Raw genomic sequence first — 18,901 nt, forward strand, 5'->3', positions numbered from 1 at the left:
GCTAAAATTGGTAATTTATGTTTCTGGAAATTTGCCCAGATAATGGAAAATGAAATATTGCAAGTGTCCTGAGATGTAATTGGAAAAAAAATACTGCATTTCTTTTAGTGATTTTATATGTTATTCTTGCTTTTATGTAGAGGTTTATTGGAAAAGCTAATTAGCACAACTCAAGGAGTCATGGAAAGCACTAGCAGAGTGTACATGTAATCTTAACTCCTGTGATCACATATGCCCATTTATCACCTCAACTAGCCTATCTCACTGTATTGCTTATCCATCTCCTGGGGGAGAAAGGAGACGACACTCCATTTGTGCGGCGTGGGTTGTTCCTGCGGGGACAATAGAAACGTCGCTGGTTCAAACTCATTGAATTTCCATGAGCTTTTCCTCTGCTGGCGGAGGAGCGAGCGGGTGGAAGGCAGGATGACCTACGAGGGACACACAGGAAATTCAGCCCACTACACTCACAGATTCCTTTGATATCTGCCAGAGCCCAAGACCACCTACACTGAGCCCTTCATCCCTCCTCTTCTTTTGCTGCCTCAGCCCATTTCTGCTTTCACAGTACCAGATTCCCAAGACACGACCTGGGGATGGAATCAAACAGTTAAATCATCAGCTAATCTAAACTTGGCTGGCTCACGAAAAAAGCAATAGGGAACAATCCTTTCCTACAGTTTTCAACATTACTTTACACTAATTTCCAGCACGGGTTGTAGCTTTTATTTTTGTGGGTAACTATAGTTTCGCTTTGAGTTCAACTTTTTTATTTACTTTGGAACAGAATTTGGCTTGGAAGAAACTTTTTTGTTCTGGTCTGTGCAATCACCCAAGGCCCACGACGTGATCAAAACAATTTTGTGTTAACATTTAGGTCTTGCAAAGTAATTTCTTTCTACATACTCAGAGCATGTGTATCCAGAAATTTAGATAAATTCCACTTTTCCTGGCCTTTTGACATGTAAAAACTTAGAAAACAAAATGCAACAAAGCTAGTGGTTGAAGCAAAGAAGCTTTCACTGAATTGACCAAGAATGTGAATGGACATTGGGGTTTAAATTTCAGGATCTGGTCGATACAGCAATAAAATACTTGGCTTTTTAGGGAAAGAACGCTGGTGGTTCTTAAAACACCTCTGCCAGCCAGTGCAAGGTGTAGGATTACTAATCCTCCTCAGGGGAAGCCATGCGTGGCATTCTTCGCTTTGGTGGTGGCATTCAAGGGAGTCCTGGACAGAGGAAAAAGCAATAGGGGCAATAATGACAGTCTCTGAATAAAGCCCTGAGAAATAGCCCAGGCCCTGCTGCCTGGCTGCCAGCCACCCAAGCATGAAGAACAATCGTGCATTTGTTTTGGATACCAAGTCACCTAATTTTTAAAATCCTTCCTGGTGCAGCCCTGTAATTCCCAAGTATTTCACCACCTGACATTTCTCAGTCAAGCTTTCAAAGCAGCAAGAGAAAACCAGAGCTATGGATAAGGGGAAGGGGGGAAACTAAAGGGATTTTGCTGTTAGCACAGTCATAATTCAAGGAAAAAAGGGCAAGAAGACAAGTTCTTTTCAACTTTTTTATGCCAGATAACCCCTCCTTGTCCCACCGCTTTCTGACGGAATAAATGCTGGGATAAAGAACAGAATGAATCTCAAAAGAAATACATGTATTGTGTGCCATAAATTATACCAGCAGATGCAGCCACGAACGAAAGAACTAAGAAGATAAAACTCCTGCAGCGTGCACTGGCTGATGAAGGGCTGGAGGTTGCCAAGGGACACTGTGTGATCACTGTGCAGGCCAAGCCAGGATCTCACTCTAAACATCAGCCTACATCCCTGCCTCACAGGGGCTTTCTGCTTCTTCCTTCGTGTTCTTCCCGTAAACAGTTTCTTTACCTATCAGTTGCTGTTCAGTGAATGTTTTGGCTGTAACCAGCTTGCAGTATATCTTACAGATGTCTGAGAAATCCTGCAACAAAGAATTTTCCATCTTTTCTCAAAACCATCCCTTCAAACAAATATTCCCACATGAAGGTGAATGAGTGTCCCTAGACTAAAGGATGGGCTGAATAGGCCAAGGACCAAGCCTTCATCTGCTGCAGCCTTGCAGAGCACCATCAGCTTCAGCTGAAATCTTGATTTCATTACTTTTTTTTTGTTAGAAAAAGTCTTATATAGCTTTATGGTGCTATGTACAGAAATAATTACAGATATCCTAGCTAGCTGCTTAATGCTCACCAAGGACTTCATGCAACTAAGCAGGTGTTTGGCAAAGTCAAAACTTTGGATCCAGATTTTTCAGATTTACACATCTCTAATATCTGCCCATTCCTTCATGGCCTCTTTTATCCCAAGACTTCAAAAGCTATTTTCTTATTCAGCTATCATTTCAGCAGAGTGGGGAGAAGCTCAACAATACTGATGCAATTTAGCATCGTATGTCTAATTAAGAAAACAAATGTGAAAATAAAGAAGTTGATGGCATTCATTTCATACACTAAGATGTTTTAAACAAAACCTGTGTAAGACTATGTGAAAGGATGTTTTGCTGACTTCATTATTACAAATGTCATTTGGTGACTTTCTGAGGATAAGAAGTAAATAATACTTTATGCTGGAAAAAAATACATATGACTCATGATTTTCAGCTGTCATGCATGTGAACTTGTGGAAAATGATGCAATTAGAGACTCGAAGCAGAGAAAAAGATCTGTTTACCTCTGCCCAGCAGATCAGAACTGCTAGAGGACTTCAGAAAAAAAATGTGCCTTTCTCTCTTGTTTGTGCCCTCCATGGGCAATGTCCTGCTCTTAGTCACATCGTATTGAAGCAATACAGTTAGGGGAGGGTCTGGATATGATTTAGCTTTTTGTACTTTTTCCATTCATCTGAGGAAGAATGTTTGCTTTTTCATTCATTCACCATTTCCTTCCATGTGGAATTAGGAAATATGGCACATGAAGACTGAAACTCAGAGGTTTTCCATCCCTGCATGTTTTCCCTTGGAACACAGAAACTGAAGTTATCCCAGTGTAGAAGGAGAGGAAATGTAGTAATAAAGTCCCTGGCTTCTTCACAAGCCCCTTTCTGACCTGCCTAGAAGAAAGTATATAGAAAGTGATTGAACTGTTGTGGGTAAGTATAGAGGAACAGCAAAAGTACACTGGGGTGAAATCAGAAAGACACGGGCACAAAATAAGATGCAAGCAGGGTGAGTGAGGTAGCAAGATACCAGTCTACAAATGCATGTGGAGAAGGCATGGGAAGTGCTGCTCCACTGCTCAGGGGTGTGAGACAAGTGTTGACATGGGGAAGGTACAAGCAATTAATGAATTTTTTGTATCTGTCTTTATTAAAGCTGTGTTTCAGAAAACATGTTAAGGCAATGCTGTTGCTGGAAAATGTCATTACACCCTCCCTGCTCCACTTCATTCCCCTCTCCTCGCTGCCCTCCTGCATCCTGCTGCCACAGCAATTTGTAAAAGCATGCAGGGATCGGGATGGAGAGACTGATCCAGCTGAAAATCAGTCTGTCAAATAGATGATTGCTAATAGCATCAATTAGTTCTGCAGTTGATTCATCTCATGGCTGCACTGTATGCAGATGATTTTTTTCAAATTAGCTAGACTTGCTAACTTCATCCTATGGTAATAACTGACTGATCGAAGGATGGGTAGGTACTGTCTGAGTGTATAGTATGTCAGAGAATCAGAAACTTTAAAATGGGGAAAAAAGGAACAAGGTTATTATTGATTCTGTCTGGTTAACTTTAATATTCCCACACACCCCCCACCCCAAATATGGGACTTTTTAAACAACTTGTTCAGGAGTGCCTAGAAGATAAAGGGGAAGTTGATAGCATTCAGCTTCAGTTCTAAGAACAAAGTCCATCAAATCAGTCTAGTGCTTTGTATGACTGTATTGTGCTGTGGGGAGGGGAAAAGCAGTTGGTGTCATATAACTCCACTTCAGTAAGGCTTTTTGCACATTCACAGCGCTCTCATAATAAGCAAATAAGGAAGCAGCCTCGCTGACCCGGCTACACCTGCTCTGACAGGTGTACAACAGTTCAGGTAACCATACCTAAAAGTTGACACAAAAGGGTGTATGGATATATGAAACACGATTCTGCATGGTTTTGTCCGTGATCACATTATATGCCACATTTTCCTTAGTGACTGAAAAAGGGAGGACCAGAGGACATGCTTAGTAAATGGGCAGGTTGCAGCTTGGGACCTCTGCAACTATGCTAGTCAATAGGCAGATTAAACATTTTTAAAATATCTTGGTAGCTTGAAGGAACTCACTGTAAAAACAAGATAAAATGTACTAAGGACCACTACAAGGGACTGCATTTAGACAGGAATTGCTGCTGGAAGGTGGGTAATAACTGGTTAGGAAATAGACCACAAGCCAAACATTGAGTCAGCTACGTTATGCAGAGTGGAAAAGGCAAGCAGCACACTGCAATGGATAAATAATCCTGAAAATGCATGAAGAAACCCTTCCACCCTATCAGCATTGATAATGGCTCAGTTGGAGCATTAAGTCCCGTTTAAATTGTATTAATAAAGATTCTCATTCAGGTTAGGCATTCAAATAAAAAAATCTTTTGAGTTACTGTCCAGCCCATTACGCTTTCTGGGAAGGAGTAGCTGCAGGCTGCTGCCACGGGCATTCTGCTGTTGTTCTCCTCACGTGTGGTTCATAAATAATTGGCCAGAGTGCCTCACATAATCCCACTTCACTTTCAAAATCTCTCTCACTTGCTATCAGGCTGGAGTAATATAAATTAGCACATTACTCCATTTTCTGTTCTGAGGAGATCACATCTTGCCCCCATTTAAGCCATTGGCAATATATTCCTACCACCCCCGAGAGCAGCTGATGAAAAAACCAATTTAGTTAATCATACCAGCAAATAAAGTTGATAGAAAAATCAAGCCCCTTGTCTGAGCACTTGTGTATGGAGCTGCTATTGGAGGAGGGGCTACTGATGGAGAATCAGCCTTTCTCCTCACAGTCATGGGTGTGTTAGGTCAGGTCAACACGAAGAAATCCCAGTCCACTATTGCTCATTATAAAATGAGCTAATGCCCCTTCCCCTCTTAGGGGAACGTACAGAGACAAAACTTGGCAGAAAATCACTATCACCATTGAAATAGTGAAATGCCCAAAGCCTGAGCTGGCATTAGGACTGAGGTGTCCTCACTGTCTGCTTCCAAAACAATACGTGGGATGTCTGGAATTTCATTTTTCTGCTCTGTTCCCTTTTTTGGATCTGCTCCTATAATGCTCTGTGAACAAGATGATGAAGTAAAAAGGCTATTCACACTGACTGCAGTATTTGCTTTCAACGTCTCCTTGCAGTTTAGCAGGGAAACATGTACACCTACGGAGAGGAGAGCTCTCTGTGGGCTTGATGCGCCTCAGCATCTGGAATCAGCATATCTGAAAATACTTCAGTGAGCTCAGCCTGTGTTTGTCTTCATATCACAGAGTACTGCTAGGGACCGAATCGAATGTTTGCGTCTGTTTGTATTATCCCCTCATATGAGATGAAAGGCATTTATGCCTCTCTTTTCTCTGCATTCACAGACATCTGCACGTAAAGGCATCCTGTACAAACTGTCCTCCCTTTCCCTCATAAATGAGCGATAATCTAATGTGATTTATTTCTCAGAGGCACAACCAGGCATTGAAAATAATCATTAACCTTGAAGGCTAGACTGGCTACTATCTGGGCTTGCCCTTCACTGTGCTAACAAAAGTAACTCCTACAAGAGAAATTTGACTTTTGCATCATCTAAGATACACATTTAAATTCTTAAAATGTATTAATCTTTTATATATTCCAGAACCTAAACCACAAAATTTAAAATTATGTCTTCACAGTTATGAAATTCAGGTTTGCTGTTCTGCTGTGCTGTAAGAGTGTGACATCTGAGAAAGCTGTGACATTTGGATCTGTGTCCAACAGAGGGAGGTGTTCAGAAATGTGGATTTGGTCCAAACTCTTTCTAAGTTTAAGGAATTCAGCAGAAGGGGTGGGAGACACACACACAAATGCAAGTGAGCAACACAGACTTTACTTCTGTGATGCAATTCGTATAGCTGCTCTGTGAGAATCCAGGTGTGGAGTCACTGCCTCAGTCCCTAATGTGCTAGGAAGATTCAGGATCAGACCAACTGATGTACTGGGAGGACTTTTAGATCAGACAGGTGACAGTACCTCTGTGTCAGAAGGGAACTGTGAATATCCTCAAAATAAAAGGTGCTATTTAGCTCATACACCCACTTGGTGTAGAACAAAGTCAAGCAGAGGTCCAGTCTGGTAGCCAGTTCGGGTTCAGTTTGAAGTTATTCGGCCGTGCCTTCCTCACAGGCAGTCGCTATGGTAATGGGAAAATATTGTGAGGTATAGGAATGATGGGAATATGACTCAGAGAGTACAGAAAAAGGAATGTTCAAAACATAATTCCCAGTAGGCACAGAGTACACTTTTCAGAAATATGCACAAATCAAGGATGATGGTCGGTGCTGCTTTGCACCAGTGTGTTTACTGGGGAACATGGTAAGTAAATAATGAGCTGTAGCACTGCATATTTGCAGCCCCTCTATTATCAGGGGGAAACAGGAGCTGGTGGTGAGTGGAACAGCAGTGTTCTGCTCTGCTCCTTCCAGCCCTGCACCTTTCCCCAGAAACCCACAGCCACTATGTGGCTGGCGCTGTGTTTATCAGTAAGGGACACGTTTGGACAGGCTTGGTTAAGTCAGCATATGACTTCCGTGGCTTTTCCAAGTGGAAAGGCTTCTCCTGATGCTTGCAAAGCCACAGAGGCTTGTGGAAGCTTCTGTATGAAGTCTTCTCATTGAACCTCATCCCAGTGGGTTGGGATTTGGACCAAATATGAAGGAAGTATCCCCAGGCAAGAGCCATCCTACCAGGAGACATCCCTACACAGCGTTGCATGAACAAGAACTGTCAGGCTAACCTAGAGCTGTACTCTGTCTGCCCAGGATCAGATGGGCTTCAGTTTGCCACACAACAGACATTTCTAAAACAGCTTGTCCTTGGGCAAATGTTCTCCCCGGGTTGCTTTTTAGTTATTTAGTCCTGGGAAGCACGAAGATAGATATTTGTATTTATATTTACATCTACACTTATATATTTAATATATATTCTAATTTTTTTTCATTTAAAAAAAATCTGCCTCCTGCAGTTAATGACAATTGCGTGACCCATGTTAGTGGCAGTCATTCTCTGAATTCTTTATGCTTTTGGCCTCAGTAGCACGCTGACATAGTTAGACCCACAGATCAATTATGCAAAAGCCTTTCTTTTAATCAAAGTTATGTTCCGCCTTTTACTTCACTTAATGTCTCTTTACCCTTGAACTCTGAGAAGCGCCACATTAACTGCTGTCTCTATGGCATTCAATTTTTTCCTACATCTCTCTCAAGCTTCCCCTTCAATTTACTCCAAGCCTTCAGTCATCTCTGCCCTGGAGGAGGTGAGAGCTTCCTTCCCTGTGGGTTTTTGGGACCTGTGGAGTCTGGGGGATGTCCTCAAGCTTCCTCTCCTGACCTGCAAGTCCCTGCTTCTTCATGAGAAATTCAGTGAGCTGAAGCAGTCCTCTGCGCCCTTTGATCCTGCTCCCCTGAGTTTTACTCTGGGAGGTACAACGGAGCCCTGAGGCATCAACATGATTATACTGTATTCTTTTACCTTAAAAAATAGTGGCCACCAGTATTGTTGCTCAGCAACATGAAACTGTGTATCACTGCTGGCTTCATTAAAGTTTAAAAATATTTTTCCTTGCCAACCCAAATAAATAATTGATGATGATTTCAGTGCATATTTAGCATGTCTGTTGGAATTCCAGTAAGTAGGTAAAACAGGTTTTATATTTCTAGGATTAAGAAGAAATAACTGTCTGTAAAATAGAATGTATAGCTGAAAAATACTTCCTCTTGCATAGTAATTTGTAAGTCACTCAAAGAAGCTGTACCAAATAAATGTCAAAATGCTCTAAAAATAATTTCTTTACTGAATACGCTGCAGCTTCTTTTTTGCAAGGATTATTGTATAGCTTCTTACTAGAAAAGACTAGAACTTGTCCTTTAACTTCTTTATTGTGCATATATTTGCTAATATAGGCAATTTAACACATTAAATATGCTTAAATAGAAAAGAACAGATTTCAAAATATGTACTTTCTGGTTGAGTAATAGTGTCTGGGGTTGTTAAATGGGAAGGAGTTATAAAACTCAAGTGTACTTTTCATCATCTAGCATGGATTGCTTGTTATTCACCTCTAGCATGGATTCCAGGCTAAAGTAAATGGCTGCAATCCTTAGCAGCATCTGTATTATCTGCATGAAGTCCCAGTTTTATCTAATTGGTGGCATTACCTGAACATTTTTCTGCAAATATAGAAGCCCCTTGGTAAACACAATTGCTGCTTTAGTCCCTGAGAGGTGCGTTTAGATGCCTACCTGTGAACAGAATGGAGAGAACCTGAGCTGGAGAGCTCCAGAGATCTCCGATCTGAATGGCTGCCAAAATAAACATGAGTGGAGATAGGGGGATTAATCCTGTAATCCTTACTTAACAAAATTCCTGCTATCTTCAGTGAGATTCTCACTGGGGAACAGCTGTGGAAATTGGCCTGAACGAAGCAGAAATGAGAAAGGCCAAATTCTATGTCTGGCTGTACATGTGTGACTTCTGTACAACCTGAAGCATGACACCCCAGGCCTGGGACAATCTCATCAGTTCCCACCAAGCTTTACAGTGCTAAGATTTTGCTTGGTATAAATACCAGGCACATCCATGCTCCCACAGGGAAACTTTTCTGTCCAAGCTTCATTAAGAAGTGAGAAAACAAACTAAAACATTCAGAAGTAAAAAGTGCATTTTATTTAAAAAAAAAGTCTTCTATTTTAAGCAGTCCTAGGAGTGTTTGAAGCATTTGCCTTCACTGAACTCGGAGTTAATGCCCCTGTTTTCCAACTGGGATGGAAAACCAACATGCCAAGTTAAGTGATTTTCCACAGACCACACAGCAAGTGATTAGTATCACGGGGATGAATTAATCTTGGGTGTAAATCCATAAAGATTAATGGAGCTCTAATAGGGATTAATTTGGCCCATCATCTCTAAGGACAGCGAAACCAATTAGGTGATGTCATTAATCTTTCGGTTAGTACAGGACTGTTTCTTAAGCAATCTTGAAAAAGAGGTGGTAGAACAGCAATGACCAAAGGATTCACTAGAAGAGATGAACCGTCCATTCCTTGGCAGAGGATTCACATCAGGAGCTTTAAATAGTGGCAACAGCCCTGATGTTCCCTCAGGCTCCCGTCCCAACCGAGACACTCCATGGCAATCATTTATGTGAGGATTGAAGAGTCAGCCCAGACTTCAGACACTTATTAGGCTTATGTCTTTTCTTAGGGCAAGACTTCCATGAAACTGCTTTGGAGTCAAATGGATTTATTACAGCCCTGGGATCTACAGCAATTTGCAAAATAAGAAGTTGTTAATGCCCTATGGGAAGCAGCACTTGAAAGATTAATGAATTTTACGGCTTCCATTTTTGGCCCAACAAAACGTGAACTATCCCATTAGAAGTAAGTCTAGAAGAAGGAAGTATTGCAAAATATATATAATTAACATGCTCTGAGATTTGGGGAAAAATATTCCTTATTAATTCGATGGTACAATACAGAATTTCCCATCTGAAATATCAAGGACATTCCTGGTACTTACAAAATGGTCAAAACTGGCCCACAACAGAGAATGATCTTTCTTCTGTTTGCCTCAGAAATTTTATTTTAAAGAAAAGTTAAATTAGACAGGAATATGAATACATACAAAGCAGGGATGAACAGAACAAAGAAAACTATGGCTTCCAGACCATGGTTGACAGTATTTATGGAAAAAGAACATCTGTGTCATTGGCAAGGTCTAGCATGAGGACATTGAATAGGAGACAGTGAATTTGTGCCCAAAAGTTGTGTGCATTACCTAATAGGCCTGGTGAAAATGTTCCACTGGGATTTTGAAAGCAAAACTTGGCAACAGTGAGATCATTAAAACCCTACTGCATAGAAGATCTCATTCAAAATGTAACAATATGTAGTGAGGTTTTCATTGTTATTAGGAGAAAAAAATGTTCTAGCTGTAATAGGGATCTTCCCATCAATAGTGCTGCCTGAACAAGATTTTCACAGCTGAGGTCTCATAGTCCGTGAAATGATGCAAAAATTACTTGACTAGAATATTCTTGGATACATTAAAACCTCTTTCCTCATTTTATATAATGTAGGAGTTCAAATGAGGTGACATGCTCAAGCTGATGGTGTGGTTCCATTCAAGGGGGGAGGACACCACAATGCTCCCTCGTACTGGGGTAGCGAAGCAAGGCTTTGTGGGGCAGGGCTCTCCAGCTCTCTTCCCACCCCAGTCAAGCGAGCACTTTTTGGGAATATGATGACACACTGCTGCATCCACCCATCTATGAACAAAGGATACTAAAACAAGACATGGAGTAAGCACCTAATCAATATATGAAAGAAACTTGGATTCCAGCTGGGTCACGAGTGCAGAAGATGGAGTGGGGTGGAAGTGTTTCTGAGTCGGAGCTGATAATCTGCCAGCATAAGTACACTTAGGAGTCGGTACTTCTATAAATGCTGATGCCTAGAAGTTGTGATGTGGAAAATTTCATCAGCCAAAAGTAGTGAATAAATGCAGCAGGAAGTGCTCCCACATGGCATGGTCTATGTGTCAGAAGGGCGATGAAACCAACAGGAAATGCGCTTAAGAAAAAGCGGTCAAAGCAGGCCCATAATACATAAAAAGATAAAAGAACATCTGTTTTAATATCTTTGACAGATGGATCCAAAGAAATATTCTGAGAAATGCTCCAACACAAGACTGTGTTTCCAGAAGGCGTTTCAAGCTGTAAAATGACAATGTTTCTGTCTCATTGTTTGTTTCTGACAACAGTGTTCGGTGGTTGTTAGAGGAAGAAACAAGAAAAATACACTTTTTTCATAAGTAGATATTATATTGAACGTTATCATTTCCAGGCATAGAGAAAATTCTGAATTTAGACAGTTGTATTTCAGTAGACTAGGCAGCTTAATACTATTTTTCCTTTTAAAAAATAGACCAGCTTGATCATTGGTGATTAGGGCAAATGAGCAGTGACCATGTCACCATTTATCCAGCCTTCCTAATATGCAAATACACCCTTGGCACAGCTCTGCAAGCATAAGGCTATGTAAAACCAGACAGCAAATGTAAAACTCTGCAAAACCAATGCAAAACAAGTGCAGTAAATGCAAACCAGTTCAGGCTTTCATCTCTGGAATAGCCGGAGTAGTAGCTGGGTCAGGTACCTTATCTCATCTCCTGCTGCTCATGGTTGTTGTAGAAACAATATAGCAACCATCATAGCATCACAGATATGAGCTCCATGCAAATAAACACTCGTATTAAGTGTTCAGGTGGACAGAGTCAGTACTTGAGTGCTGTAGGGAATGCCGCAGTAAAAATACCTGACATTCAAATCCAAGCTCCTTCATAAAAAACAACTCCCCACAAACAACTATAGCCTCCCTAGTTCATATATCTTTGCTTTACTTTAAACATGTGTGTCAGAAATAATTTATGAGAGAAGATGTGTGCATATTCATAGTAAATACTGCTTCACAAGTCCAGTTTGAGTAAAAGCTGAAAGGTCTTGGAGAATATCCATAAGAGAAGTAGTGATGGTAACGGCTTCTGGGCGCTGTGGAGCAACAGCAAAGCCCAGACTTTGTCTTGTAAACAGGGTGTTAACTGTTTGCTGATCATCTGATTGGTACAGCGACTGCTGATTTCTTTGGCAGTTAGCTCCAGTTCTGTTTAAGAACAGAGCAACAGGCACCCCGAGGTGTATGTATTTATGGAAAAGCCTTTTATGTTCTAGTTTGGATATGTTTGATGTTATTCAGAGGTTTACTGGGTACTATTTTCCAGGCTGCAAACACAGTAATGGAAACATGTATTTGTTGGCTTGCGGACGCATTTAGTGCTATATATACATTTTGGACATACATTAAAAAGTTGGCTTACATCAGTGGAGATATGTCATCTTACATGCAGGGTAAGAAAACAGACTCCTTGTAAGTATGCGAAATCTTTGTGGTAATTTTCACATACCCGTTTTACTTCCCATTTACAGCAAATTAGCAGCAAATTACCTGCTCACCATGTCCTTGCTAAAAAGCAGGAGCTTCAGCTGTGGTGGCAGCTTGCCCTCTTCAGAGGTACCAATTTCATCACTTACTACCATCCCACAGTGCCCAGCATCACCCTGAAGGAAGTAAAAAACTCATTTCTACCAGTAAGCATCTGTTAAAATGTCTGCGAAGACAATTCTGGTCCGAAGCAGATGCTACAGGTCTGCCCCTGCCATTTCCCTAGGTCCCTGTTTTGGAGGGAACACAGGTGCAGAGCAGCACGAGCAAGGGGACTGAAAGGGCCCCTCTCACAGAAAACAGAATACAGGTGCCCCAGCAAGCTGAGTCAGACACAGTCCCCTTCGTCCACGCACATAGCTGTCAAGAGGGTAAAAATGAAGGTGAGACAGACCAAGGCCTGAAGTACGCCCCACAGAGTCAGTGTCCTGAGAGCAGGAGTAAATCTGATTAAAGGAAATGGAAGAACATCTTGAGGATGACATGGCCTGGGGCAGAAGATCAGTGTGCAGTAAAAGCCAGAGAAGTGCCCAGACACCCGCAAGGCTCAGTGTCAATACCAGAAAACATGCAGGAGGCAGTCCAGAGTGACTGGTCTCTGCACAGCTTCATGGTACTCACCAAAAGCCATCGTCCCCACCACCCCCAGGTGCCCAGCACACTGAGGAGTCCCTTTCCACATATGCTGGGAAATGTGAAATCCAAGATTATGGCTAAAAGTAGTATAATTTATCTACATCAAGTGATCTTATGTCTGTATTTCGATCCTATGAGGATGGTTTCCTCATTCAATCTGTTACAGACAACAGGCAGTACCTGACCCAGCATCTTCTCAAAGATTTTTGTTAGAAAGGAAAAAATATCTGCTCTTCCACAAACCCTGGCCTTCAACCTTCCAGCTAGATAGTTTCAACTAGTTTCAGAGATTTCACTGTATTTCGATCTTTCAGTAGCTGCTGGATGTCTGACAGCCCTACGCTTGGCTTCTGCTGGGATGAAGAGCCGTGGCTCCTTAGCAGATCTCCTCCATTTCCAGTGTGCATGAGCCTGTTCCACAAGAGCAAGCACGACACATTTGCAAAGCTCTCTCTGAACAAAGCAGCCAGCTCCAAAAGCATCTTTCTACCTGGGCTGTCTCAGGCTATGGCTAATGAGTCACATGCCATACAATGCAGCGATGGGGCTGTCAGAAGGGTTTTTGAGCCTGTTTTTGCTGTGCAGAGCCCAGGTTTGATACATGCATAATTCAGATAATACCATTTGCTGCTGTGAAGCCAGTTGCTGGACTCAGGCAGCTTTGTGGGATCGAGTGCTGTGAAGGGCAGGACTGCACTGGCAGTGTCCAGCAGTGGCTGACAGCACCTCCTGGGATCCTACAAGGGTGTAAACCACAAGATCACTGCCGGGCACAAACAGCGGTCCCTGTACCCTGGTACAGGATGGCTGGTATTTCTGGGGCGGAGTAGACATTGTTTAAATCTGGTTTTGGTGTTGGGGTATGCTGCCAAGCTGTACAAGGCTGGGAGAAAGACAATACAGCTATTTAATCTACATAGATTAGAGTCTCTGCACGAACTCCAACCCTGGCTTTTCTTGGCCAGATCTCAGGACGGGGATTACTTGTGTTAGCTAATGAGTAACATAAAAAGTCTACTTAGGAAAATTAAATACATTTGAAATCAGGATTTTTGGTTGCTTATTTTGTTTTTTTCCCTTACTGCCTAGAAGTACAGTTATGTATAATCTCAAGATAGTAAGCAACAAATCCTTTCTTATTAAAGGACCTTAAACCACTAATGGCATTATAGCTTGCTTTAGATTTGTGGTCCTTTTTTTACTGCCACCTGTCTACTTTCCAGACTATACTGAAGGAAAAGGAAAGCTATTTTCTGTTCTAAACTCACAATAAAACACTCACCATGAACAGGTCCCTGAGGTCTTTAGAGCCCAGCACTGAGTCAGAACAATTTTTCTTGCTGTTGTATGGTATTTAAAATCAGACAAAACAGAACAGATGCTATCTTACAGTATCATATCTAGACCACAGAAAACATTGCAGTAACCCTGTCTACTCACTACTTAACACTGAGCCACCATCACACTTAGGGAAAATTAATTACTTTGTAGACAGAGTTAAAATCCCAGCTGTTATAAAATACAAGGTAATCCTCATGTCAACAGCAATGTGGAATTAAGTAATGGAAGAAACAGTGACCTGCACAGAACTCTGGTGCTCCACTGTGATCTGCCTGGGCTGGTTCCTCAGGGATGGACTTCATGTTCCGCAGCGATGTCCCTGGAGCAGCTGGCGGGTTATGTCCGGGACTCAAAGGGCTCTGCATGAGAGGCAGCTGGGTGCCTTACTGTCTTTTTATTTATGTGAAGGTTACAATGGCAGCAGACAGCAATGCATAGACACTAAATTAATTAAGCTGTTTTTAAGCCACAGCATTAAGGTGATGTCATAAGAACCCGCTTAGGATGGCAAGGTCACTGGAAAGGGAGAGTACATGTCCTGCAATTAAAAAAATTGTAGTTTGGAGGGCTTCTATTGGATGCCCTGTGTGGACTTGTCAAGCTGCTTGTTTTTCAAACCTGGTACCACCTGGAGAAATAGATTTACATCCATTGACATATCCAACAGCATCTCTGATTTAAACAGGAGAAGAGCTGATACACCTGCTTCAGCTGAGAGCCACACACATCACATCCTCAAAAGTGCATAAATTAGATATATTTGGAAACAAGCAGAACTTGGAAAATATTTTGATGCAAGATAAAATAGATAGTATAATTTATGCCAGACTTTGTGTTTGTACACAAGCATGCTCACATAGACATATGTCGGGTAACTAGGAATCTGCTCAACTTACCACCAGCATTGCCATTTTGCATGGAGAGTTTGATTTTGTTGTACAGCCAAGCCAGGTATCTTTTTCTCTATTTTCTCAGTCTTGTAAAAAGACTCTTGTCTTTACAATCTTTTCTTTTCAAGAAAAGAAGGGGTTTTTTTCATAAAAATCAAGAACAGTAACAATTAGTTTTGATTTTTATCATAGCTTTACCAAAGAAAATTAGGGAGAGTCTAACTGAAGAAAAAAAAAAGCAGATGCTGATGCACTGCAAGCTCTTCATGATGCTATTGCTTCACTGTCAAATATTTCTACTAGGAAACATTGAGCATCTGAACGGTAGCCATAATCCTCTCATACAGAAGCCTCTTCTACAGCTCATACAGAGTAAGTGCACGCCTGTGTCTTCGGCATTAATGGAATTAGCTGCAGTGAGTAATGCTTTGTGTATCCTAAGGCTGCGATCCTGTAAACGTGGTAAAAAGATGGCAGTGTTGGTTTTTCTAAGCAGTCAGTCCCACACGAGGTGAAGTGAGTCAGAGCATTCGAGATGGATGGGCAGCTCTCAGAAAGGAGCTTTTGTTCCTCGTCTCCTGTCTCCAGCAGTCACAGTGAAACCGTCTCTACCATCTACCTATTAGCATCAACAACACTGGCGCTGTTTGTGTGAGAAACGCTTATGAATATAAGCAAAGGTCACACAAGGAGATACTTAAATCAGGATCTTTTTTCTGTACAAAGCTTAAAATGACCACGCTGATGACCCACCACTGCCTCCCATAAGGAAAAGCTAGAGGCAGCTAGAGACACAGATGGGGATCAATTTGTCACTGGGAGCTTTACAGTAACAATTATTTATCCTTGTCCGCAGCATTCATACGAACAACCGGAGAGAAACGTTTCTATTCACTACATGGCAGTCTCCTACCCTTTCTTCCCTGGGTAGCTGTTACTTGTAATTGCAGCAAGAATAATATCCTGAGGGCTTTATGCTGATCTGCTGGAATTGAACATCAGCCTCTCAACTTACAGCCTCCGTATCCCCCACTGCCGGGCGGGTACCCGCTGCTCCTGCCATCCGCTAAAAGCTCATGACACAAGCGTAGACCTGCATAGATTTTACCACCGATTTCCTACAAGGAATTGAATGTAAAATCCACTGGGCCATCACACGGAACCGGAAGGCAGATGAAATAGCTCTGTTCCGCTCCCACGGGGCACCTTTTGCCCCGGTTCGTGCGTGACAAGCAGCGCCGCGGGCAGAGCTGTGCGGGGTCTCCGGCTGGGCAGCACACGGTGAAGAGCGGGTGCGCTCTCTGAGGCGACCCTTCCTGCAGCATCTCTGCGCTCCTGGGTGCTCAGGGGTTCCGCACTTGCTGCGCTTCAATGGTGCGGAAAAGCACTTTCCGTTTAAAGCGAAGAGTCATCAAAGTAATAGAGACAATTGTTAAGTGCTGTCAATGGAGACATCGTTGCTTTTTTTATAGATGTGTTAATGGAATGCCCTGCCACAAATCATAGGGGGTTTGCAGCCTGCTACTTCCGAATGGTGAATATAATGATAAAACCAAATAGTCTGTTACCCGCTGGATTTCATTATTCAGAAAAATTATTGGATTCACTCACGATCCCCAGAGCTGAAGTCAGAGGATTTTGCCCAAAGCAATGATTAGGATATCAGAAGATGCAATCTCCCTGATCCCTGCAGGGGAGCCGAGGGGAAGCCTGGGAGCAGGGGGGTGGCAGCACAAAAGGGTGCCTGAGCAGCCCCACCCTACCCACCATGTGAGGACATGTGTTGGGAGAATGAATCACTTTTGCACGGGCACACACACACACACACACACACGCACGTCTGTGGGCCCTGCTGCCCAGCCAGGCCAAGAGCACTTGGAGTCCTGCCCTTCCATTCCAGGAAGCCCAGCACTGCTCCATATGGATTTTTAGTGGCTCTTATGTGGTGCTTCACAGTTTTCTCGAGGTCAAAGGCAAAAGAAATGTAGGCACTGCTGCTAAAAATAGCCAGTTATGCCCTCGATGATTCATTTGTTGGTGGGGAGTACCCATGAGCACCGCTATCTAAACAGTTCTTAGTATCTTCTGTGCCAGCTTGCGTATGTGTCTCCACTCTTGTGCAGTCTGTTTTCCTATGGGTTATATCTTCTTTAGCTAAATATATTAGGACAGTCTATTTATCTCCCTCCATGGCAGCAAGATCCAAGCATGACTTCCTCCTGCTCTAGGAATTTCATAAATAGATCACTGTCTATTATTTCCCTGGGAGCATACAGTGGTTTAAACTAACCCAAACCAAACAAAAAAAGAAACCCCATAACACAGAGCCCCCAAGGAATCATTCTTTTCTCAGGTTAGATATCTTAGAACAACAACAGAAACAGAAATATGCTGTTAAACTTCAGTGGCAGCCCTGATTTCTCTGATTTATGCAAGTAACAAATAATTGCACTGAATGACTTCTCAAGCTACAGCTAAAGAAGGCTTCATGTGAGAAAGCAAGCTTCGTGTGATTTAACTTCCCATTCCCCAAACATACACAGTCAGGGTGATAACCAGGATTTAAATCACAGTCCTGTAAATTGCTGTGGATTGGGAGAAAATTAAATTTGGCCCTTCGGTGACATCCTTGTAGTGTAAGTGTCTGTTTATGAATGTATAACTGAGCTTATTGATCAGTGTTTTGAACCTGAAACAGGCTCTGTTTAGAACTGTTGGATATTTTATTACCAGTTAGAGTATCACCACATTTCTGGAACTAGCCTGTGCTCTTCTAAGCAGGCTGTGCCCATTGCTAACAACCCCTAGGAAGAATGAGGGAACAAGATGCTTCTTCAGTTACACTATAGGATTCTTTATGTCTGCTCCAGTGCAAAGGGCAGGTAAATCAGAGGTGGTTTAGCTGAGAGAGCAGGGCAATAGTTATGCTGATGTTATTGGCATTACTCCCAAACACAGAGAAGCCAAAATCTGCTATTCCTCCAGAGCATCCCTTCAGCTGAGCCAGGCCCCTCTCAGGACTGGAACCACCACTCGCTGCTCAGGGTACCCATGAACAACAGCTCCAGAGGGAGAGAATCAGGGATGATGTGATTAAAGGTTCTTTCCTTTTTTTTCTGTAGCTCTTTTTTCATTCTAATGGGATCTCATATTTGACATCTTTTATCTTTTGATGTGGGGACTAGCTGCTAGCTAATAAACTGGGTTTAATTTTTGCTGCCAGGGTCATTTTGTGAGGTATGTAAGTTGCAGTAGGGTAACTAGGGAATAATAAATACATCCTTTGGATAGTGATACTTAGTTACCATATAGTTTGTCTCCTCAGTTTAGACAGGCCATGTAACCAGATTTTAATGTCATTCTTTTGGGGGGGTTGGGGGGGGTGTACAAAATACTATTTTCTTGATACATTTACTATTATTTGGCAGTCACCTGTGAGTGTTTTATCCTTGTTTTCCCTCAAAATCCTCTTCAAGTTCCACACTTGAGGAGGAAAGCTGCTGACTCCCAGCCGCCAAAAATCACAGTGAGACTCATGTGCTGTGACTCCCTCTGAATGAGTAAGCAGCTGAAAATAATACCAATTGCATTTTCTTTGGCAACAAGGATTACAGACAATATTTATCCTCCTTTTCAAATTTTTTTGTGAACTTACTAGTGCAAGATCACAGCTAACATAACTGGAATACAGACCCTAGTTGGTAGTGCTGTAGCTGGCTTCACCTCTGATGGACCAGCTTTGAAGTACCGATAAATTAATCTATGAGATACTCTTCTGTC

This window comes from Gallinula chloropus (genome assembly GCF_964237585.1).
Source record: "Gallinula chloropus genome assembly, chromosome: 14".
NCBI classification, from domain to species: domain Eukaryota; kingdom Metazoa; phylum Chordata; class Aves; order Gruiformes; family Rallidae; genus Gallinula; species Gallinula chloropus.